Raw genomic sequence first — 26,295 nt, forward strand, 5'->3', positions numbered from 1 at the left:
ACTTCAAAGGGCGGTCTGGTGTTCAAACGAAGCCCTGTATTTAGCGGTGTTTTAAAGTACTACGAGGTGCTTCATAAACATAAGGTGTTTTGGTTACGGCGTTGGCTGGAATGACCGCAAACTCCCAGGCGCGGGGCCTGGAGGGAAGGGCGATTTGGGTCCTACCGGGCAGAGATCGGTGCGCTTGCACCATTTCTTGTCCCTCGCTTCCGGAAGCATTTTGAGGAGGAAAACTTTTCTGTGTTTGTGAGGTGTTGTTGTTGTTGTCTTAAATCGGCTTATAGCAAGGAGCAAGGCGCTGTCTGTAAAAGTACCCCTCAGAGGTGAAGATAAACCGCCCAGTCGTCACCCAAACGCCAAGACCGTCAGGAAGGAGTTTTCCGCGGAAGCGCTGTCGTCTCTTCGGCAAGGATGCAGGACGCGCGCTCCATCCGGACGCCGGCGGCCGAACGGCAGCGTGAATTGGTAAAACCGGTCGTCCAGTAACGCAGTTACTACAATTCCGTTCTGATGCACTGAGTGACGCGTCACAATTCCCCGGAGTAGGCAGGGGGCCGCGCGGCGCTTCAAACTCCGAGCGTCCCGCGCCGCGCTCCCGGCGCCGGGAAGGAATAATGCGCGCGCACTCGGGCCGGCCGCTCCCCTGCGCGCGAGCCCGCCTCTCCGGCCCGGCCCGGGCGCGCGCGGCCGCGGGCGCGCCGCCGGCCCACGTGACCCTAGGCGCGGCGACTGGCGGGGGCGGGCGGGGGCTCGGGCCGGCTCCGCAGCGCCGCGCAGGCGCCCCAGGGCCGCGCCGAGCCGAGCCCCTCCTGCTCCCTCTAGGAGTCAAAATGGCGGCGAGGGGAACCTGGAGCAGCCCCGGAGCCTGAGCCACTGACAGGAGCGGAGAGGGCGGCGGCGGCAGGAGGAGGATGGCCGGGGGCGCTGGCGCCGGTGCGGACCGCGGTGCTGGTGGCGGCGGCGGGGGCGGCGGCCGCGGTCGCAGCGGCGGCAGCAGCAGCAGCGGCAGCAGCGGCGGGAGGAGCCTCCGGGGTGAGCGTCCCTCGGTGTCTGTGAGGCTGGGAGCCGAGGCTGTGCCCGGCGCGGCGCGGGGCGTCCCGGCACGGAAGGGGCCGTGCCGAGGAGGTGGGGGCGCCGGCTGGGGCTGGGGCTGGGGCTGGGGCTGGGGCTGGGCCGCCGCGGGGGGCGCCGGGCCGCCGGCGGGGAGGGGGCAGTCGTCGGTCTGGGGCTGAGGCGGCTGAGGCGGCTGAGGCGGCGGCGGCGGCGGCGGCGGCGGCGGACTGACCGGTCCCCGCGCGCTCCCAGGGGCGGACTGGGCTGTGGCGCCGTCGTCCCGGGGACGGAGGCGCGAGGTGTGGCGCTTGGGGCGGGGAGAGCGGCCCGAGGTGGCCGCGACGGCGGCTCGGCCGGCTCCGGGCTCCAAGGGGCGGGACCCGCCGCTCCCAGGACGCCGGGAAACCGCTCCCGAGACTGGGGCGCGTGTTTACCCGGCGGCGGGGCTGCTGCCGCCCCGGGGTGGGCGTGAGAGCGGCCGGCCGGAGTAGGCGGGGGAGCGGGCCTGCGGACGGCTGCTGCGGGGAGGGGGCGGAAGTTCGAGCGTCCCGGTAAGTTACTGCCCCGGGATCCAGCTGCAATCGCGTTTTGACAGGTTGGGAGGAAGACAATACCTGGTGTTTGATAAAGGACTGCGTGTGAGCTGGGAGTACTTGAATGGCGAGGAGCGTGCGTTTCCAGTGCCCTATCGTTCCGCACGGCTGTTCACCAGCCTTCCCCCGAGGATGGCAACTTTCTCACCGTCCTTCTGGAGAAGCTCTGAGTGTTACTTCTGCTTTGAACTACAATAGCACCCTCTTCACACACCAGCTCAGATAATACTCTGGATTAGGTCGTATTTACAGAAGCGCTCTTGGTTATCTTCACCAGAGAACTGTTCCCTCTGCCCAAAACATCTTCCTGTAAGGAGGAAATGGGCATTTTTTACAGAAGTACTTCGTGTTTTGTTTTGTTTTGTTTTGTTTTCAACGAGCAGAATCTTTTGTCTCTGAATAGCATCCATTTCTTTCAGATTGTTGAAATACATTACTTTCTTCTGGAACTGTGGGAGAGAGAAATATGAAATAGCGAGAATCATACATGTTAATAGAAGCTATGATTAAACTTGTCTTGGAATTTTGGAGTCAGAAGAACCTTTAGAAATCTGGTATGACTTGTTTTAGAGCCGAGAAATTAGGCCCAAGGAGATGAGTGACTAGCCGTGGGTCCTACAACTGGCCGAGGATTGGGCCAAAACTAGGATCTGGGCTTCTCTACGTTCCTATTTATTTATTTATTTATTTATTTATTTATTTATTTATTTATTTATTATTTTTTAAAGATTCTATTTATTTATTCATGAGAGACACAGGGAGAGAGAGAGAGGCCGAGACACAGGCAGAGGGAGAAGCAGGCTCCATGCAGGGAGCCTGACGCGGGACTCGATCCGAGGTCTCCGGGATCACGCCCTGGACCGAAGGTGGCGCCAAACCGCTGAGCCACCCGGGCTGCCCTATGTTCCCATTTTAGAGAACTCTTTTCACAGTCCCGAGCCTCTTATTCTTCGTTGATTGCATTCTTCACCACCAGTACTAGTGCCCGTCCCTAGGTCTTTGTGCAGTAAAGTTGAAAGCAGAAATGAGAGAGCCTCACTGATTCTGACAGCTACCCTCAGTTACCACAGGTTAGCTGATGAGATTTTTTTCCCCCTAACCTGAATTTAATAAAACTGACATTTCATTTAGAATTTTCATAGGCCAGTAACTGTAGTTTCACCCAATTACAGGCACGGTTCATTCTTGCGTGCATTCAGTAAAATCCATAGGTCAATATTCTGTCCCACAAAGCCTTAACTGCTCTACTGTTCTGTGCCCCAACACCAGCATTTAAACAAGTTTTGTATCAGACTCTGATTTTAAGATTTAAAACACCTTTGTTGCATTTGCTAGGTTATACCACCAACCTTTCATGTATTTTCTTTTTGAATTACAACAGTTTTCTTTGTTGTGTGTCACAAATTAACCTTCAGAAATGCAATAATGTCAATTAATTCTGATCATGTTCTAGTCAATGAAATTCACGTATCAAAGTTGTACCTTGTGTTCCGTTACCCTGGTGATTATTGAAAATCTGCTTTGCGTTTTACATTATATTAGTCGCTAGAGGAGAACAGAAAGAAGTATAATATATAGACTTTGCCCTCAGGAAAGATAAGGTTTACCCTTATGAGTGTAGGAGACAATCTACTACATTCTCTGAATACAAAGAATGCTGTAGGTGTTCTGGTTAGAGGGAGATGAGTGAGGCCTCAGGAGTCTAAAGAACTTCCTGAACACTTGGGACTTGAGCTAGCCTATGAAGGTTTAGATTTACAGAGATGCTGGAGCAGTTTCTCTGAGGGAAAAGTGAGAGTATGATGTGGAGATTAGCTTTGGGTGAGGGGAATGGAGGGAAACTTGGATGAGCTGATACCTGAATTTGAAAGGCTGAAAGGAAAAAAATCACACAGTTGGAAGGATATCTGTCTGTGGAAGAGTTTGATTACTAGATTGAGGAGACATGGATTTGCATCTTCTTGGGCGAGATATGGGGAGCCTTTGAAAGGTTAGAAGCCAGATATTAGCGTGATAAACCAGCAAGATGAACCTGTCAGTGATCTACAGATTGAGTTCCAGCGGGGAGAGAATGGAACGAACCACCAATGACTAAGTAGCTGTTGTAGTTAATTAAATATGAAGAGATGAGACCCTAGACTAGGATAGTCAGTAGGAGGGATCCATGGCAATTGTTGTTTTTGTTTTTATTGTGGTAAAATATACATAAACATAAAATTTGACATTACCAGTTTTAAGTGTACAGTTCTGTGGCATTAAGTACATCTACATTGTCGTTCAACCATCGCCACCTTCCATCCCCAGAACTCTATTTTCCCCACCTGAAACTCTATACCTGTTAAATACTAACACCCCATTTACCTGTACCCCTAACCCCCGGCAACCATTATATATTTTTTGTCTATGAATTTGAGTACTCTAGGTACTTCATGTAAGTGGAATCATACAATATTTATCATTTTGTGACTGGCATGATGTTTTTAAGGTTCATTTGTGTTGTATTTGTCAGAATTTGCTTCATCTTAAGGCTGAATATTATTTCATGGTATGTATGTACATCCATTTTTGTTTATCTGTCAATGGATTCTTGGTTTGCTTCTACATTTTGGCTATCAAGGATAATGTTGCCATGAATATGGGTGTTCAAATGTCCGTTTGAGTCTATACTTTTCATTTCTTTGGGGTATATACTCCCCTAATTTTACATTCCCACCATGCACACAGGCTCCAATTTCTCCATATTCTCACCAAGACTTGTTTTCTGTTCTTTTGATAATAGCAATCCTAATAGGTATGAAGTGGTTTGTCATTGTAGATTTGTGGGGTTTTAATTTTTTTTTTTTTTAAGTAACTGCTACACACAACGTGGGGCTCTAACTCAGAACTCATGACCAAGAGTCCAGTGATCCACTGACAAAGCCAGCCAGATGCCCCCATTGTAGTTTTTATTTGTATTTTTCTAATGTTTAATGATCTCTTCTGGTGCTTATCAGCTTTTTGTATATCTTCTTTGGAGAAATATCTATTGTGCTTGTTTTGGCAGCACATAGATTAAAATTGGAATGATACAGAGAAGATTAGCATGGCCCCTGCACAAAGATGACACACAAATTTGTGAAGTGTTTAGACTGTTGTGTGTCTTGCTCACTTCATTGTGCCCAGGACTTGCACAAATACGTGAAATGATTAAACAAATACTTCAAGGATCTGATTTCTGGTAACTGAGGGCAGCATATTTTTCAGGTTCTTCAAATACTCATCAACCATTAATGTCTCATGCCATATTGTAACTTACCAAGTTTTCTACTTCTAAAAAAGAGAAATATGTATTAAGTTCTTTTACCATTTTTTAGTGTAGTTGTTTGCTTTTTTTGTTGTTGAGTTGTAGGAATTCTTTATATATTCTGGATATCAAATCTCTTACCAGGTACAGGATTTGCAAATATTGTCTGTGATTCCATGCATTACCTTTTCACTCTGTTGAATGTCCTTTGATGCACAAGTTTTTAATTTTGATGAAGTCCAGCTTACATAGTTCTTTTTTGTTGCTTATGTTTTTAGTGTTATATCCAAGAAATTGTGTGCCAAACCCAAAGTTATGAAGCTTTCTCCTGAAAAAACTCTTACGTTTAGGTCTTTGCATGCAGATATCCAGTCTTTCCCGGCACCATTTGTTGAAGAGACTGTCTTTTTTCCATTGAATGGTTTTGGTATCCTTACTGAAAATGACTTGATTATACCCTGCAAGGGTTTATTTCTGAACTCTATTCTATTGGTGTGTGAGTCCGTCTTTATGCCAGTATCACATTATTTTGCTTACTGTAGCTTTATAGTAATTTTTGAAATCTGGAGGTGTGAGACCTCCAGCCTTGTTCTAATTCAAGATTGTTTTGCCTGTTTGTGGTCCTTTGAGATTCCAAATGAATTCCAGGATGCATTTTTCAATTTCTGCAAAAAAAAACAAAAACAAAAAAACAAAAACACAAACCTTTTTTAATGCCATTGGGATTTTTTAAATAGGGATTGCATTGAATCTATAGATTGGAGCAGTGTTGACATATTAAATCTTATAGTCCCTAAACACCAGATATCTTTCAATTTACTTGTATCTTTAATTTCTTCCCACAACATTTTATGGATTTCAGTGTAAAAGTCTTTCATCTCCTTGGTTGAGTTTATTCGTATTTTATTTTTTATTTATCTATTTTTTTAAAGATTTCATTTATTTATTCATGAGAGACACAGAGAGAGAGGCAGAGACACAGGCAGAGGGAGAAGCAGGCTCCACGCAGGGAACCTGATGCGGGACTAGATCCCTGGATGCCCAGTATTTTATTTTTTTTGATGCTATCATAAATAGGATTGATCTCTTAATTTCCTTTTTGGATTGTTAATGTACATAGCTCATTTTTGTGTGTTAATTTTGTTTTCTGCAGCTTTACTGAAAGCATTTATTCAAACAGGTGTGTGAATGTGTGTGTGATCTCAAATTTTCTACGTATAATATAATGTCTTTTTGAACAAAGATAATTTTACTTTTTCCTTCTGATTTGAATGCCTTTTATTTCTTTTTCTTGCCTAATTGTTCTGACTAGGACTTCCAGTACTATATTGAATAAAGTGGTGAAAATATACATTCTTGTCTTGTCCTGATCTTAGAGGAAAAATTTTCAGTCTTTGACCATTCAGTATGATGATAGCTGTGAGTTTTCCTTTATTATGTTGAAAGTTTCCTTATATTTCTTGGTATGCTAAATGTTTTAGCAGGTATGTTTTAATGAAAGAAAAAAAAATCTCAGTTAAGGGTGCTGATAGTGTCTCTAGCCTAGTGACAGGGCAAATTCTGCTATCATTGGCAAAATAACATATTAATGCTCAGCTGATGTTTTTGGTATCTGTGTACATTTGCAGTTATGTTTTGGCTGAAGAAAAGTAGTACTACAGTTAATTCAGCAGGGAGGACTGACACTAATCAAATAATCATACAAATATATGCCTGAATAACTATAGTATGATTTTGCTCACAGCTGTATTCCCAGCATCTAGCATAGTTCCAGGCACACAGGTGCTCCCTACAGCTATTCATTGAATTCAGAAGCAGAAGACTTAAGATTTAACCCAATAAGCTAAAAACTGTATTGCGAATAATTTTTTAATGGAAATGCATTTATTTTTATTTTAAACTGTCTTCCCTGTTAACCCAGTCTTGGTACAGTGGTAAAATAAAATCAGACTACTCTAAAAAGAAACAAGCAAGTGACTTTTTCTAAAACAAGTGTCTTTAAAAGTGAGGCAACATCTTTTTAAGTTGATGGTAGTGGAAGTTGGTTATCAGAATCCAAGATTTCAGGGGCACTTGCGTGGCTCAGTGGTTGAGTGCTTTTGGCTCAGGTTGTGATTCCCAGGGTCCCTGAGGGGAGCCTGTTTCTCCCTCTGCCTATGTCTCTGTCTCTCTCATGAATAAGTAAAATCTTAAAAAAAAAAAAAAAATCCAAGCCAAGGTTTCAAAGGGAGACATAACTTAGAAGTGACTTTTCTGCTACCTGTTGACTCCAGATTTATAATGCATTTCAAATATTTAGTACTTAGTTTATTTGCAGAACAAGTTCAAAATTCTTTTAATGCACACTACAGTGGTTTTTAGTATCCTTTTTTTTAATTTTTAAAATTTTGACAGTCTGTAAATTTGACATTACAAATTGAGTTTTCATAACATCCTTATCTCAAATAATACAGAAACTTCAAAAACGTATAATGTACTGTTATGTAAATTGATAGTGAATCCATGTAGTGAACAATATGTTAGGATTGGAATAAATAGGAATCACTTTAATCCAATACATAGAGCATCCTTTACATTACAGATTCAAGAAAGTTTTTTGAGCATTGTTGGAATTTTTAGGTATAGTTAAGTAAAAGAACACTGTACTGGGAACCAAATCTCTGTTCAGATTCTGACTACGGTTTATAGGTTTGATCTTAAGCAAGCCATTGAACCTGTCTGGGGCTTAATTTTCCGTGTGTGTGTGTGTGTGTGTGTGTGTGTGTGTGTTATACATCGATACATAAAATACAATAGTTTACAAAGCCATCTTGTTTTTGCTATTTAATTCTTCCCTGTCCTGTTGCCACTTTCTTATTAGTGTGAACTATTGAACTTCCTACTGACCACTTCTCTGCCGTTTGTTCTCCCACTCTCCCTCTCCTTCTATATTCTCTATATTGCTACCACATTTATGTTTCTAAAGAACCCAGTTGGGTTAGGTAATCTCCCTACTTAAGAAAAACCTTGTTAAAACTTCCCACTGCTTATAGGACAAAGTCCAAACTCACAAGAGTTTGTAGACTGTCTCCAGCCTTAGATTTCCCATCACTCCAGACATACTAAGCTCTTTCTTGTTTCCTGTGCTTGTGTTTTTCATGTGTTTATTCCAGTGCTTGGAGTTCTTTTTCTTTGTCATCCAGGAAACTCTGAGAAGATGATTCATCACCTACTCCAGGGGTAGATTTTGATTACTCCAAGCCAGTCAGCTCAAGGCATTTCCCTGTAAACTCTTATTTGTCCCAGTCAGATTGAAGGGAAGGAGACATTTTTATTTCTGGGGGCGAGGACTTTTTTCCCCCCTATTGTATATGAACAAGAGAATACGTGATCCCAGTTGCCACTGGCAGCTGTCTTGTGACTGCAAGGGATGATAAAAATGCCTGGAGAATGGTAGATCAGAGAGAATGCACGTAGGTCCATGATAACATCATTTTAGACACATACTGTACTTATACTGGAGCCTGGGGCTTTGCCTTCCATGGCATTTCATCACCTGACAGATAAAATCCTTATGTTGAAGCCATTCCTTTGGAGTTATTTGCCATCAAAAATCACCTTATTGATACAGTCATGTTTATTCTTCAGGACCCGGTTCAAATATGACCTTTACCCAGTACTCACTCATACACTCACTCCCTTACTTCTTTGGCCCACTTCCAGCTCTATTGCACTGTACTGGAATCACTTGCTTGTATATCTGACTCCTGCACTTAACTCTGTTTACTTTGAGCCAAAACCTACTGGATGGAGCGTAGTATCTCCTACATTATAGATACTCAGCAATGAGTTTTTGGATAAAATAGAAGCATGAAAAAGGGTTTTTGTAAACAATTTTTAAATAAACATGAGGTATGTCATTGTCTTTAAACTAAAGAGAAATGGAGAAATCAGTTAGACTAGATATACAAAGTGTTCTTTGCTTGCCCTTATTTTCTAAAAATGTTCACTTAGATAAAAAGTTTGACAGTTTCTTCTGACCACAGTCCCTTAAATTTATTAAAAATCTTACTAGTGTCAGAGCCCTGGAAGGAGCAATAATGAATTGTATTGTTACTGTGCAGTTTCCTTCCTTCCTTCCTTCCTTCCTTCCTTCCTTCCTTCCTTCCTTCCTTCCTTCCTTCCTGAGACTTGAATGCCAGAACTAACTTGAAGTATAATATATGTATTTTTCCCCTATATTTTGAAAGCATATTCAGGTCTGTTTTATCTGGGATTTATTTGTGAATTGTTCTTTAAAGAAAAATTCCATAATATGGTTCATAAGACCTACTTATTCTTGTCTTCAGACTTTCCCAAAATATTTCTTGCTTGCTTGAGACTACATGAGAATTTTCTGGTAAGCAAAAAAAAAAAAAAAAAAAAAAAGCTTTGTGGCAGAACTAGATGAATTGTAGCAAATGTTAGTAATAGCTTACGACAGAGAGATCTCATTATAGCCTTAATTACAAAGTCATAGTTTTGTCGCATGCTCCCACAATGAAGTCTATAACAGAAGAGGAAAGATGGGAAAGGAGAGTTAAGATTCCTGTCTCAGTATACTTCACCATTTGTTGGCTTGAGTCAAATAAATTAAACTTCAACATAGTTAATTTGTAGTTACAGTAGCCACCCCCACCCTTGTCCCCAGGAGATATGTTCCTAGAACCTTGGTAGATGCCTAAAAGTGTAGATAGAACCCTACATATAACCCTACATATATTAAATTTTTTCTTATATAAACATACCTGGGATGAAATTTAATTTATAAATTAGGCACACTAAGAGATGAACAATAATATACTTGATCTTAGCCAAAAGTCCCAAGAACTGGTCAACAACAATAATAGAACAATTTTAACAATATACTGTAATTAAAGTTATGTGAATGTGGTCCCTCCCTCCTTTGATATATCTTATTCTACTGTACTCACCCTTCTTGTGATGATATGAGATGATAAAAATGCCTGTGTGATGAGATGACGTGAGGTGAGGGACCATAGGCATTATGATGCAGCATTAAGCTGGTGTTTACCTTCTGATGATACGCTTTGGAAAGTGAATCCATGGATAAGCTACTGTAGCTATGCTTAAAAATTATTTCTAATAATTGAATATCTCTTTTAATGATTCTTTTACTGGTTTAGTGGTTTTTTTTGTTTTGTTTTAAGATTTCATTTATTTATTCATGACAGAGAGAGAGAGAGAGAGAGAGAGGCAGAGACACAGGCAGAGGGAGAAGCAGGCTCCATACAGGGAGCCTGACGTGGGACTCAGTCCCGGGCCTCCAGGATCACACCCCAGGCTGAAAGGGGTGCTAAACCGCTGGGCCACTGGGGCTGGTTTAGTATTCTTAATTGAATGATGATCTGTGAGATTTCATTGTGACTATTCCTAGGTTGTTCATAACTCCTCAGAGATTATCTTTAAATCACTTAAACAGCTAAGAGATAACAAATTTTAGACCATGTGAGATATACATTTATAAAGTAGCCATTTTTTTTTTAAAGTAGCCATTTTATTTAAGAAGTATTTCATAACTGGGGGCAGCCCGGGTGGCTCAGTGTTTTAGCGCTGCCTTTGGCCCAGGGTGTGATCCTGGGGACCCAGGATTGAGTCCTGCATTGGGCTCCCTGTGTGGAGCCTGCTTCTCCCTCTGCCTGTGTCTCCGACTTTCTCTCTCTTTCTCTGTCTCTCGCGAGTAAATAAATAAAATCTTAAAAAAAAAAAAAAAGTATTTCACAACTAGAAATTCTAAGAGAACACTAAATATATAGTTTCGTTTTGTTATCAAAAACTCAAATACCGGGACACCTGGGTGGCTCAGCGGTTAAGTGTCTGCCTTCGGCTCAGGGAGTGATCCTGGAGTTCTGGGATCGAGTCCCACGTGGGGCTCCCTGCATAGAGCCTGCTTCTCCCTCTGCCTATGTCTCTGCCTCTCTCTAGTAGAGCCAAAGTTCTAAGAACCAGGCTCATCTCATCTCTGCATTTTTTTCTCTCAATTTCTAGTTTAAAATTTTTAATGGTTACACTTAAAAGAATGTTGCATAGATTAGTGGAATGTGATGTACTTTTATATTCTTTTAAGAATGCATTTTTAATAGGAAATAAAAGTATCAGCAGGGAACTGACAGCTGTTTTGAATTACAATAGGTTATATTAGAAAAAACCCACATGGGCTTAATAAGATTCTCCTAAGCAAAACTCTAGCACATAATCTCCATGTGCAGTAATACCCTGGAATTTTATAGAAAAATGCCATTTTAAAAGATATCTTCATGGTAACTACACTTACCATGGTGAACATTGGGTAATGTACAGAATTGTCAACTCACTATGTTGTACACTTGAATTAATATATATGTCATTAAATTTTTCATTTAATATAAATAAAAATGTTTTCTGACTTGACTTTTTAGGTGATGGTTGGTTAGGGGAAGTACCATTTTTTTTTTTTTAAAGATTTTATTTATTTTTTCATGAGAGACACAGGCAGAGGGAGAAGCAGGCTCCACGCAGGAAGCCCGACACAGGACTCAATCCCGGGTCTCCAGGATCACGCCCTGGGCTGAAGGCAGCGCTAAACCGCTGAGCCACCAGGGCTGCCCGGGAAGTACCATTTAAAAAAAAAAAATTTATTTATCTGAGAAAGAGCAGAGCCAGAGAGAGAACTTGCATGCCTGAACATGAGCTGTGGGGGGGAGGGCAGCAGGAAAGGGAGAAGCAGACTCCTTGCTGAGCAGGGAGCCTGACGCTGGAATTGATTCCAGGACCCTAGATTCATGACCCATGCCGAAGGCAGAGGTTCAACTGACTGAGCCACCCAGGCACTCCCAAAATAACTATTTTTAATAGATGATCATGTTAGCTACTAACTACAGGTCCACACTCTTTCATTTATAATTTGAATTTCCAAAAGTTTTGAAAACCATTTTTTAGGGAGACTCATTTGATGGCAAACACTGATACAACCTGGATTCATTTGGCAATGAAACCTGATCTAAACTAACATAGAGGGCAGCCCTGGTGGCGCAGCGGTTTAGCGCCTCCTGCAGCCTGGGGTGTGATCCTGGAGACCCGGGATCGAGTCCCACATCAGGCTTCCAGCATGGGGCCTGCTTCTCCCTCTGCCTCTCTCTCGCTCTCTCTGAATGAATAAATAAATAAATCTTTAAAAAAAATTAACATAGATTAGCTTAAATATTTAATATACTTTACTGTGAAATATTAATTTGATTATGGGGTACTATGCTAAAACTAACTGGGGGTGTTTACATACTATACAGTAAATAATTCACATACCTCATTACTTTCTTAAGAAAGAAGAAGAAAGGTCTGAATTAAAGAACATATCCAGCTCTAGAGATTTCTGCCTGATAAGAGATTATGACCCTGTATTCTGAATAATACATTTAAACTGGTAATGGACATTCAATATATTTGTTAATGGTGGAACTAAGATCGAAAGATAGTATAGTATGTATCACTCAGTAGTTTAATTGTTGATAAAGTTTAATTAACCAGAATGTAGGGAGAATATGTAAAAAGTAGAATAAACTCACTGATTACCTCATTGGTTTAACTGTAAGTAAAAAATATATTATTTAAAATTAGATGCTGGGGCACCTGGGTGGCTCAGTGGTTGAGTGTCTGCCTTTGGCTTAGGTCGTGATCCTGGGATCAAGTCCCACTTTGGGCTCCCCGTGGGGAACCTGCTTTTCCCTTTGCCTATGTCCCTGCCTCTGTGTGTGTGTGTCTCTCATGAATAAATAAATAAAATCTTTAAAAATAAATAAAATCAGATGCTGGAGTGGTGTGTGTGTGTATGTTTGTGTGTGTATACAGACACAAAATAGAATACTACTCCGCCATCAAAGAATGAAATCTTGCCATTTGCAATAATGTAGTTGGAACTAGAGGGTATTATGGTTATTATGCTAAGTGAAATAAATCGATCAGAGAAAGATAATTATGTGATCTTACTCAAGTGTGGAATTTAAGAAGGAAAACAGGGGATCCCTGGGTGGCGCAGCGGTTTGGCGCCTGCCTTTGGCCCAGGGCGCGATCCTGGAGACCCGGGATCGAATCCCACATCGGGCTCCCGGTGCATGGAGCCTGCTTCTCCCTCTGCCTATGTCTCTGCCTCTCTCTCTTTCTCTGTGACTATCATAAATAAATAAAAATTAAAAAAAAAAAAAAAAAAAGAAGGAAAACAGAAGATCATAAGGAAAGAGGAAAAAATAAAACAAGACAAAATCAGAGAAGGAGACAAACCATAAGAGACTCTTAATCATAGGAAATAAACAAAGGGTTGCTGGAGGATAGAGGAGTGGGGAGACAGAGTAACTGGGTGATGGACATTAAGGAGGGCACATGATGTAATGAGTACTGAATATTATATAAGACTGATGAATCACTGACCTCTACCTTTGAAACTAATAATATATGTTAATTAATTGAATTCAAATAATTTTTTTAAAAGATAAAGGAATAAAATAAAATTAGATGCTGGAGTAGACAGGAGAAGGAAGTTACTAGATAATTTCATTATTGCTCCTAGTAGAGAGCCAGTGGATAGTAGACAAAAAAGAGGGAATTTGGGGTATTGTATGGAAGTGTTAATAAAGGTGACTTTTATATGCTCATCTGGTCCCAAGATTATTTTTTTTAAAGATTTTATTTATTCATGACAGAGAGAGAGAGGCAGAGAGACACAGGCAGAGGGAGAGAAGCAGGCTCCATGCAGGGAGCCTGACGTGGGACTCGATCCTGGTTCTCCAGGATCACACCCCAGGCTGAAGGCAGCGCCAAACCACTGGGCCACCGGGGCTGCCTCTGGTCCCAAGATTATGGGCAGAGGAATATTAGGGTCATCAAGAGTAATTTGAAGGTTGCTAGGACCTGTTTTTTTTAGAGTGTTTTCAAGTCTGACCTAGAACTCTTATATTTGTTGGTGGAAAAAAGTATTAATGAAGTTACCTATGGAGCAGGAAGTTAGAGTAGACAGGGAGAGCATCTAGTCTTTGAATATATTTTGTTTTGTGGTTTTGACTTTTTTTTTTTAAGATTTATTTATTCACGAGTGACACAGAAAGAAAGGCAGAGACACAGAGGGAGAAGCAGGTTCCCTACTGGGAGGGAGCCTGATGAGGGGCTCAATCCCAGGACCCCAGGATCCCAGGATCACGACCTAAGCCAAATGTATTTAATTAGCCAAAGGCAGATGCTCAACCATTGAGCTACTCAGGCACCCTTGTGGTTTTGACTTTAAACCCAACTAAATATTTTACAGAATTATGTAATAGTTAAATTAAAAATGAAATGCCTAAAAATCAAAAGTAACATAAAACTTATCAAATGTTCTAGTTAGTGATATAATCACACAGACTAAACTACTCAAAAAAAAAGAGAATAAACTACTCAAGTGACTCACATGCATTTGTAGGTAATTGTAGGATATCTTGAGTTGGATAGTATCCTAAGGGTAGAAAGAATTGCAAAAAATAAACATAAAATGATTTTATCATATTGTTGATGGTAGATAGTACTGACATTTTAATTCTCAGCTGATTAGTCAATGAACAGTTGTGTAGGCAACTTTGACATGTAAAAAAGGAGAAACAGAAGTAAGATTGATGAGATTAAGTAAAAGTCTTATAAATCTGAATTTGAGTTAGAAGCATCAATATAGGGGATCCCTGGGTGGCGCAGCGGTTTGGCGCCTGCCTTTGGCCCAGGGCGCGATCCTGGAGACCCGGGATCGAATCCCACGTCGGGCTCCCGGTGCATGGAGCCTGCTTCTCCCTCTGCCTGTGTCTCTGCTTCTCTCTCTCTCACTGTGTGCCTATCATAAATAAATAAACAAAAATTTAAAAAAAAGAAGCATCGATATAAACTCCTATATGTGTTTGGATCTATGTATGTGCTTATATAGATATATGTGTATAAAATTACCTGTCTCTATGTACTAAAAAGGCACTTAGCTCCCCTAGCACTCAGATTGTGGTTTCTAAATACCATTTCCCACTGAAAGAAATTAGAGCTTCTTTAAAGAGATGGTTGAGGGGTGCCTCAACTCAATTGGTTAAGCATCTGCCTTGAGCTCAGGTCATGTCATGATCTCAAGGTCCTGGGATCAAGGTTCCCTGCTCGGCAAGGAGCTTGCTTGTCCCTGTCTCTCTGCTCCTCCCCCCAGCTCATGCTCGCTCTCTCAAATAAATAAGTAAAATCTTCTTTTTTTTTTTTTAAGAGTTTTATTTGTTTATTCATGAGAGACACACAGAGAGAGAGAGGCAGAGACACAGGCAGAGGGAAAAGCAGGCTCCCCTCAGGGAGCCCGATACAGGACTCAATTCCTGAACCTTAGGCCTCGAGGGAACCTCGGCCCTGAGCCGAAAGCAAAGCTTAATAACTTAGCCATCTAGGAATCCCAATAAGTAAAATATTTTTTAAAAATAAAGAGATGGTTGATTCCAGGTCTAAAGCAAGAAAATAAAAGATATGTCTGGAATGAGATGTAACCCTAGAAAGCAAAGAAGCTACAAGAGACCAGTAGGATGTGTCATAAGGTCCCAGGAAGCAATTTGAATAAGTTTCCAGTGTCCAAATATGGGATAATTTGAGCCTCAATAAGGATAACTGCAAAGGATTGAAACCCATCAAATACATTTAAATCCATAAATCTCCTTTAATCTTGCTGATGATCTTTAGAAAATACTGGGAAGTTCATTGCTTTGAAAATTAGTAAATAAAGGTAAGGAATCATTGATTATTCTGCTTCTTCTACACAAAGTATGTATCAGAAAACTGAATAGTTGATGAATTTCTCTTTCAGAAGTTTTCTAACTAATGAACAAAGAAGGGATAATAGAATATCACCATGTTGCAACTCCTCATTAATTAATGACCCTAGTTGGTGATCATTGGTAATTGTTAATATCACAGACTGAGAAGTAGACATTTTGTACCTATTGTTGGAATTACACACCACCACCTGTGGAGTAGTCTTGGGAAAATAAGCTTTAAGAAGTATAAAAATGATCCTGAATCTGATCAAGTCACTAGTTCTATCAATTACAGTAAATACAGATCCAGAGGAACATACTAAACTACATCATGGTGACGCATTTGGCAAAATCCACACTTGGAAACTCTAGATAATCTGATTTTTTTCAACAACAACAACAACAAAATGGCAAGAGGGGGAAAAAGAATGAGTGAGTGAAGGAACCTATTTAAGAAACATAGTCATGCAGTCACAATGTATAGACCTTATTTGGATCCTGAGTCAAACTAAGAAGAAATAACCTAGTTGGAGAAATGTGAACACTGAGCGGGAAGTTCATATTATGGAATTACTGTTCATTACTTTAGATGTAATAATGGTACTATAGTTGTCCTTGTATCTTTTCTCTTAGAGATGTATAAAGATATATTTACAAGTGGAATAATATATGCTATCTGGAATTTGTTTCAAATAATCCGAGAGGGATTGCATAGAGAATGAGTTGGGATATAGTGATATAAGACTGCCACAGATTGGTAATTATTGAAACTTGGTGATGGATGGAGATTGTTTTACTATTCTCTTCTACTTGTATAAATTTTTTTCTTTAGTACAGAAATTACAAAAGTATCTTCTGCAAAGGAGAAAAAAACAATAGGAAGGAGTGAAAATAGAAGCATAGACACTAGGGAGGGTTGATGTTTATGGAGTATAATCCACAATCCAAAAACTTTTAGTGTTCACCAACACTGCAGAACACTGAAATTAATTTAAGATTGTCCCTTAACCTTCATTGAGTGATAAAGTAGAAACTTTAACAATTTAAGACTTGAGTAGCAAGAATTGTATGCAGTAGATATAGAGAAGCTTAAAGAAGACGTGGCTGTTCTCCTTGGAAAGGTTGATACGGGACTGAAGACTTGAGATGCTTTCTTATTGAGACCAAAACAGTAGGTTAGAGATCAGAATGCCTAGGATCTAGTTTTGGCTTTGTCATTTTACAATATATTTTACTTTGGATAAGTCACTTCACCTTTCTGCCTTCCCTGCCTCATTCATCAGTCAGAGAATGAAGCCTATCCTATAATGTGAGAATAAAATGAATTGCTGTGTGAAAAGCACTTTGTAAACTGTATGGTCCTCTTATAAAATACTCCCACTATAGTTATTAAAAGAATATAAGGAAAGGCAAGACATTGTTTTTCTGTTTCAATGGAGATTTTTCAACTTTTTAAAAATTATGGTTAAAAATACATATAAATTAAGAATATATATATATATGTATTATCTAAGTAACATATTTACCATTTTAACTAGCTTTAAGTGTATAGTTCTTTGGCTTTAAGTATATTCACATTGTTGTGCCAACATCACCACCATCAGTCTCCAGAACTTTTTTTCTTTCCCAAATGAAACTAACCATTAAATACTAACTCCTCAGCCCCTGGTGACCACCATTCTACCTTCTGTCTCTATGATTTTGACTACTCTGAGTACCTCATATAAAATAGGATCAGGGATCCCTGGGTGGCTCAGCAGTTTAACACCTGCCTTCAGCCCAGAACAGGATCCGGGGTCCCGGGATCAAGTCCCACATCGGGCTCCCTGCATGGAGCCTGCTTCTCTCTCTGCCTGTGTCTTTGCCCACCCCCCTTGAATAAATAAATAAAATTTTTAAAAATAAATAAATAGGATCATACAATTTGTTCTTCGTTGACTGGCTCATTTTACTTAACATAATGTCAAGGTTTATGCATATTGTAGCATGTATCAGAATTTCCTCCCTTTTAAAGGCTGAATAATATTCCATTGTATGTTATGTATCATTTTGTTCATCCGATTATTTGTCAGTGGATTTGGCTCCACCTTTTGGCTATTGTGAATAATGTTGCTGTGAAGATGGGTATACAAATAGCTGTTTGAGTCCCTGTTTTCATTTGTGTTTTCATTTTTTAAATAGCCAGAAGTGGAATTGCTAGATCATATGGTAATTCTGTGTTTAATTTTTTGAGGAATAAGTATGGGTTTTTAAAATAATTGTGTATTTTGAAACATCCCAAGAATGTCATATTTAAGACTGTGTATATATCCTGTGATTCAGGGGAAATGTTGGGGGGGTTTTCCCTCCCAAATACTAGTACAGTTTTTAAATCACACTCTTCTATGAGGCTTAGATTATATCCAGTGGATCTGAGAGACAGTTTTTGGATTGAAAAGCTTGAAGAATAATTACAAACACGTCTTTTATTTTTAAAAAACTGATTTCATTCAACAGTTTTCTACTCAATACTTCGTATTTGTCAGGCATTGTTCTATGTGCTGAGAATTTAATGTTGACTAAATGAAATCCTGGCTTTCCTGGAGCTTAGTGTGAGGCTATTAGCAAAAAATATATAGTTTCAAGTGCTGCAAAGTGATGTAGAGAAAAATAAACTGAAGAAAGGGGATAGAGAATGATGGGCTAAGATGGCATGTTATTTTTTAAACGATGATTAGGGAAAGTCTCTTTGAGGGCATGACACTTGAGCAAAGATCTGAATAAAATGAGGACATGAGGGGATCCCTGGGTGGCTCAGCGGTTTGGTGCCTGCCTTTGGCCCAGGACGTGATTCTGGAGATCTGGGATTGAGTCCCACGTCGGGCTCCCTGCATGGAGCCTGCTTTTCCCTCTGCCTGTGTCTCTGCCTCTCTCCCTCTCTCTTTCTCTGTGTTTCTCATGAATAAGTTAATTAAAAAAAAAAAATGAGGACACGAACCATTTGAGGACTTTGTGGGAAAGTTTTCTAGGCATAGGGAATAGCAGGCCCTGAGGTAGGGGCAGGAAATGTAAAAAGACGAATTGGAAGTCAAATGAAGACCTTTGTATCTCAAGGTACCCAGTACTCATCTAAAGAAATGGGTAGGTTTAAGATATCTCATTAGAAAGAAAAGTAAGGGAAAACTTAAGATGGAAAAATGTTAGGGAAATTTATTTGTATATTCTGTTAATGATTCTAGAAAATATATATCTATTCATTTGTGAGGTGAAAGATGCTGGCAAAATATTACTGCTGACAAGACATTCATTCCAATAATGATTACCACATGGAAGACATATCCTCTTCCTCTAAGGTATAATTTTCTTGGCACAGTGAACCCGAAAGGTATTATCTTTGTTCAGAGAAGGCAGAAATGAGACTGATAAAGAGAATGTGTTTCAAGAAGTGATGTCTAAAAATCTTAGTTAATAAAATGCTTTAATATCCAATATATCAGGCAACCCCGGTGGCACAGCAGTTTAGCGCCGCCTGCAGCCCAGGGTGTGATCCTGGAGACCCTGGATCGAGTCCCACATCAGGCTCCCTGCATGGTGCCTGCTTTTTCTAAGGCCTGTATCTCTGCCCATCTCTCTCTCTCTGTCTATGAATAAATGAATAAAATCCAAAAAATATCCAGTATATCTTAGTGATAGCATATATGACTATTACACAGATAGTATTAGGAGAACACATGGACTCAGACGTGCTAAGGATTGGAAGAGAACTTCAGTATCACCATTGTTTCACCAGGCACTATGCAATAATGCTGTTATGCCCAAAATGGCTTTAGGCCTCAAAAAATGAACAGTGTCAGGGCACCTGGCTGACTCAGTTGGTAGAGCATGTGACTCTTGATCATGGGGATATGAGTAGAAACCCCACATTGGGTGCAGAGTTTTAAAAAAACCTGTCACTTCTTAGACGCTCTATCTTTGTGAACATTGATAGGACCTTTATAAATCATATCCCCAGTCAGAAATAAATGAATTATGGAGTGCCTGGGTGGCTCAGTCAGTTTAGCATCCGACTCTTGATTTTGGCTTGGGTCATGATCTCAGGGTCATGAGATAGAGTGCTGTATCAGGCTCTGCATTCAGTGGGGAGTCTGCTTGAGATTCTCTCCTTCTCCCTTTGCCCCTCTCCCCTACACATTCTCTTTCTCTCTCAAATCTTTTTTTTTAAAAAGGGAGTAAATGAATTGCCAATCTCCAAAGAATGCCATATTGTAGTATGTATTTGAGTGTTACCTCTAGACTTGAAAATATTAGTATTAGGAAGCTGTTGTTTTCAGACTTCTTCCTTTACATCTGCTCTGTTTGCATTACTTCTTCCTTGGTATGTCTCTCTGGAACCCCAAACCTGTTATCCTTATTACTCCCAGTTCACCCATAAATTACATGTCCTGTGTTTCTTCTTCATTTATAGCATTGCTAACCACCCGGTCATGTAAGGTAGAGACATCATCATTCCCTTCTTCCTTTCCGTTTATCACCTCACCAGTTTTGTGCTATGTTTTATAATAAGGATTATCTTAATTTTTTAGTATAGATATCTTAAGCAAATGCAAAATAGTGTTTTAACATGCAGAAACTGGACCTAGAATATATGTTTCAGTTTTATATATCTGGACTGCAGTATCCTCTTCCTGTGTTTCTATTACAGCAAGCGAGTGGCACAGGATGAGCCATGGGGTTGAGGAAAGAGAGAGGAAAAATTTTTATCACAGTTCCAAGAAAGTCTCTACTAATCATTATGAGAGTAAGAGTTTTGTCTAACTTTCTACTTCTCGTTTTACCTAAGAGGCATTTTTTGTGTCTCTGCTAAAGGTCCTTCATAACTGACATTTCTCAAAACTTGTTCCTCATCAAACCAACTTCTTCTACTGCCACCTCCATACAAGATTCTTTCTATAGACTTCAGAAGATATTTAGGAGGAACACTCTTCATTCGTCATGCCAACAAAGTTTCTGTAAGGTTCAGAATGGAGAGGCCCTTATTAAGGCTAATGTCCCATTATAGATAGCTTGCTATCCCTTTTCACTGAAAATTTAAAATAATAGGGTTTTCTTCTATATATTTGTACTCTCTTAGTCTGAGCCGTGTGAGGAAAAATAAAATTTTCGTACAGAATTATCTCTAACTTATAAACTGTTATTATCTTCCAATTTATAACAACTTGAATAATTTGTGGGACCATTCACGTGACTATTCCCTTGATGATCTAGTACTTTAGAATTTGAGGCCCTTAAGAAGACTGCCGTGGATGAGGATACCTTTGAGTATTTGGCCTCACATTTCTGTTTTGTTCTGTATTCTGCTTTTCTCCATGTGGAGCCGAAGTCCCATAGCTTACTGTCGGGCTCACTCAGCATGTTTTCCTATCTCTCCAGCCCTACTGCTGGAGCCCACAGAAACTCATCAACAAGAAGTACATCTTGTATTTTTTGTTTGTTTAAAATTTTCATAAGTTGGTTTTCAGAAAATGTGAGATATTGGCTTTGAATGGAATTTATGAGAAATTCCGTGTTTTTCTTTAAATTCAGTTGCTTCAAATATATTGTCTGGTTTCAGCTCTATTTCTCTACTTCCTTTATAAACAAATCTAGATTCAGATTTTTTTAAAAAAATTTTATTTATTTATTCATGAGAGACACACACACAGAGAGAGGCAGAGACACAGGCAGAGGGAGAAGCAGGCTCCATGCAGGGAGCCTGATGTGGGACTCAATCGTGGGTCTTCAGGATCACACCCTGGGCCAAAGGCGGCGCTAAACCGCTGAGCCACCCAGACTGCTTTTTATTTTTTTTTTCAGACTGCTTTTTAATACACCATTAAGCCAACAGTAAAAACAGTTGTCCCTGATTAAAATAGTGATTTTATTTATTCACCCAAATATTGTATACTTAGCTCAAAACTAGTCTCCCTGTCATGAACACAAAAGCACCAAATTGCACCATTATCTTATAATACAGTTGATTGGGCAGTTCTGTAATCGGTCTTAGAGGGCCTCGTAATCATTTCCACCTTTGGGTTACAGGCCCTTGTTCCTAGCTGTTGGAGAAAAATTTTCCCATTCCTTTGAGAGGTACATCAGTTTGGGGATATAGCTACTAGGAGAAGTCAGCAAAGGCTTGGGTGTCAAGGATGGCTGGGGCCCCACAGCTCCTGCTCTGGTTGCTGTGGATGTCACTACTCTGGCTCAGGCTGCCCCATCAGGTCTCAGTCACCACTGCCAGAGGCACAGACAAGGGGGATAAGCAAAAGCCTGAGAGTCAGACTTCCAAACCTTTTCAGCCCTATTACCCATTTTTCCACCAATTACTTCAGGAGGCTTTTATTCTGAGGTTTTAGGTCTAGATGAAGCATTTTGTTTGTTTTTTTAAGATTTTATTTATTCATGAGAGACACAGAGAGAGGCAGAGACATAGGCAGAGGGAGAAGCAGGCTCCATGCAGGGAGCCTGATGTGGGATTGGATCCCAGGACTCCAGGATCACACGCCCTGGGCCAAAGGCAGGCGCTAAACCGCTAAGCCACTCAGGGATCCCTAGATGAAGCATTTTGAATGTGAGCCCTGAAGTAAAGGATACAGAGTAAGAGGCTTATTCACATCTTCACTCTGCAGCCACATGGGTCCTTTATCCACCTCTTTCTAGGAATTGGCCTCAGCTTTAAATGTCTAGACACTGAGTATTTGAGGATACCTCAACATCTCTAAGATGTATCTCATTCAGGCCAGGTCAGACCTGGCACAAGACCAGGCCAGGCCCGTCATGAAAACCCTTATGATGGGCTACTTCTGCTTTCCACTGTCAGTCCATATTATCTTATTTAATTCTTAACATGAAGCACATGATAGTGTCCTCATTTTAGGGATTAGGAAGGTTAGGTCCTTATTTACACTTTTCTGGACTATAGCAAAAATCCTCTAATAAGTCTTCCTGCATCGAGTATCCTCTGCCTTCAGACCATCTAGTAGTCTTTTAATACAAATACTAAGTGTGCTTCTTTCCTACTATTTTTTTGCTTTGTTCCAGTAGTTCCCCCATTGTGTTCTGAATAAAGACTCAACACTTCAGTGTGGAATTTGAAGCTTTTTTGATCCAACTCCTACCCATGTACTTTAACATATATACTCCTTAAGGCCTTAGACACATTATTTATCAATGTTAGTGATAATAGCTAACATTTATTTGTCAAATGTATCATCTTTGTGTTCTTTGGTAGATGGTAAAAAAGATAAAGCTGCTGAGCACATACCGTTGGGAAGCATACAGTTCAGTGGAAATGTAATTATGCTGCAGTATTAGCCAGATAATTGAGGTGTGGGGCTGGGGTGGGACACTGACTGGGACTGGAGTTACTCCTGCTTATTCATCCTTTTTTTTTATCTACGTTGAATGCCCTTTCCTTTTTTACTTGGTGCACTTCTGTTAATTCTTGAAGGTCTGGCTCTAAACTAGGAAGCCAAAATAGTAGCCTTTCTTTTAATTTCATGAGAAATCCTCCTACTCAATATATAACCACTGCTATATTCCCAGGCCTATCAAAATCAGGTGCTCAGAATTGGATGGGTGGATGAATGGTTGATCAGGCATAAACAAGTGTTGTCCTGCCATCAAAGAACATGCAGTCTAATGTAAATATTCAGAAAGGCACTTTTGCTCTGATTTTATAAGCTACCCTTTCAGTTAAGTCATTTTTTGCTTTATATGAGAGATCCTTTTAATTGCCAAAAGTAATACTGTCAGGTGTGTACTCACTTCCCATTTCTGGAATGGAACTATATTTGTCTTCTCTAGAAATTTTTCCTTCAAACATTTGGGGGGAAATTTTTGCAAAGATAACATTGTTCATAGATAAAGAGCCTGAATGTCAAGCCCATTTCTGGAACTTACCAGTTCTGTGACATTGAGGAAGTAACTAAGCCTTCCATGCCTCATTTTCCTAACCTCCCAGTTTTTCCTTATGCAAGGGGGAGATAATAATAGACCCACACCTCACATGAATGAAGAAATTAAAGGATTAATGCAGGCACACTGCTTAAGAATGGTTGGCTTATAGTAGTTAATAGTTACGATAATTGTAATCATACATATATTTAGTGAGATTTTTATTTCTATAAGAAGCTGATAACAGACATTTAAATTCTAGCAATAAACTTTACACATCAAATTTAAGGATTTAAATATAAGCCAAAACAATTTTGATAATTCTGGGATCTGAGTGATACAGGTTTGGGGGCTCAGTATACTATTACCTTTGGTATATTTTTGAAAACTTGTATGATATTTAAAATCAGAAATGTGTAAATAAATACAAATAATATTTTCTTTTATTTTATTTCTTTTTTTTTAAAGATTTTATTTATTTATTCATGATAGACATAGAAAGAGAGAGGCAGAGATACAGGCAGAGGGAGAAGCAGGCTCCATGCTGGGAGCCCGATGTGGGACTCGATCCCGGGACTCCAGGATCGCACCCTGGGCCAAAACCAAGCGCTAAACCACTGAGCCACCCAGGGATCCCCACAAATAATATTTTCTAAATATAAAAGTTAAAGTATACTACATTATTTCTGGCAAATATAATTTTATGAAATATTGTTTATTTCATTTGACATTGAAATATTTTTTCCTTTTTTTAATTTAAATTCAATATGCAAGCATATAATGTAACATCCAGTGCTCATGACATCATGTGCTCTCCTAATGCCTTGTTACCCAGTTACCCCATCCCCCCACCCACCTCCCCTTCAGCAAACCTCCGTTTGTTTCCCAGAATCAGGAGTCTCTCATAGTTTGTCTTCCTCTCTAATTTTTCCTCACTCAGTTTCCCTTCCTTCCCTTATGGTCCCTTTCAGCTTTCACTATTTCTTATAATCCACATATGAGTGAAACCATATGATAATTGTCTTTCTCCAATTGACTTATCCCACTCAGCATAACTCTCCAGTTCCATCCACGTTGATATGAATGGTAAGTATTCATCCTTTCTGATGGCTGAGTAACATTCCATTGTGTGTGTGTGTGTATCTTTTTTATCCATTCATCTGTCTAAGGACATCTCGGCTCCTCCACAGTTTGGCTATTGTAGACATTGCTGCCATGAACATCGGAGTGTGAATGTCCTGTCGTTTCACTACATCTATATCTTTGGCTTAAATACCCCAAATAGTCCAGTTGCTGGGTTGTAGGATAGCTCTATTTGTGACTTCTTGAGGAACCCCCACACTGTTTTCCAGAGTGGCTGCACCAGTTTGCATTCCCAATAGTGTAAGAGGGTTCCCCTTTCTCCACATGTTCGCCATTTGTTGTTCCCTGTCTTGTTAAATTTAGCCATTCTCACTGTGTGGTATTGCATTGTGGTTTTGATTTGTATTTTTCTGATGACAAGTGATGTGGAGCATTTTCTCATGTGCCTACTAGCCATGACCTAGGAATATTTGTGTATATTTTATTAATGGTTGATACAGTGAAACAGTCCTGAAATGAAAAGATTTTTCCTATCTAAATTTTTTTCAAATGAATTCTCTGATGCTTGAAGAGAAATATAGTAATAATTAATCTGTTTTACTTTATCTGGAAAAGGAATTTCCTTAGATAAGTCAGTTTTGAACCTTAACCATAAACTTCAAAAGTGAATGTTTTTTGATGACAATAGTTTTTTTGATGGCAATGTTTATAATTCTTTTTTAAATTGTAGACTGTATAATACATATATGTATAAAATTTACCATCCTATTTTAACTGTACAGTTCAGTGGTATCACGTATATTTGTATTGTGTAACTGTCACCACCATCCATCTCCAGAGCTCTTTTATCTTTCCCAGCTGAAACTCTGCCCATTAAACACTGACTCCCCACTCTCCCTCCTTCCAGCCCCTGACAGCTATCATTCTGCTTATGTCTCTATGATTTTGATTACTGTCTCTTTTTTTTAAGATATTATTTATTTATTCATAAGAGACACAGAAAGAGAGGCAGAGACACACAGGCAGAGGGAGAAGCAGGCTCCACGTAGGGAGCCCGAAGGATCACGCCCCGGACCGAAGGCGGCGCTAAACCGCCGAGCCACCAGAGCTGCCCTCTGTCTTATATAAAAGGAATCATAGAATATTAGTTATTTTGTAACTGTCTTACTTCACTTCTCATAATGTCCTCAAGGTTCTTCTGTGTTGAAGCCTAGATCAGAATTTCCTTTAATTTAAGGCTGAATAATACTCCATTTTATGTACATACTACACTTTGCTTATTCATCTGCTGAATAATATTCCATATATATACACCCCATTTTGCTTATTCATCCATTTGTTGTTGGACTTTTGGGTTGCTTCCACATTTTAGCATAATGCTACTATGAACATGGGTGGACATGTCCCCTGCTTTCATTTCTTTTGAGTATATAGCCAGAAGTGAAACTGCTATATCATATGGTAAATCCAATTTAATTTTTTGAGGAATCTCCAAACTGTTTTTCACAGTGGCCATTTCCATAACATACGTTTGTTCTCACGAAGTATACACAAAAGTTCCAATTTCTCC

At 40.0% G+C, this 26,295-nt stretch overlaps 1 protein-coding gene and 1 non-coding gene across 2 annotated transcripts in view; both read left to right on the forward strand.

Moving 5' to 3' along the window:
• Positions 1-755: 755 nt before the first annotated feature.
• Positions 756-26,295, forward strand: part of BTBD7 (BTB domain containing 7) — an 83,667-nt gene continuing 58,127 nt past the window's right edge. The window contains exon 1 of the mRNA XM_055304015.1: positions 756-1,032. The gene's annotated coding sequence lies outside the window, so the exon portion shown is untranslated. The remainder of the gene's footprint in view (positions 1,033-26,295) is intronic.
• Positions 4,674-4,780, forward strand: LOC129496519 (U6 spliceosomal RNA). The gene has a single exon (XR_008661794.1). It is a non-coding gene; the product is annotated as a U6 spliceosomal RNA (small nuclear RNA).

Source organism: Nyctereutes procyonoides, unplaced genomic scaffold, assembly GCF_905146905.1.
Source record: "Nyctereutes procyonoides isolate TBG_1078 unplaced genomic scaffold, NYPRO_anot_genome, whole genome shotgun sequence".
NCBI classification, from domain to species: domain Eukaryota; kingdom Metazoa; phylum Chordata; class Mammalia; order Carnivora; family Canidae; genus Nyctereutes; species Nyctereutes procyonoides.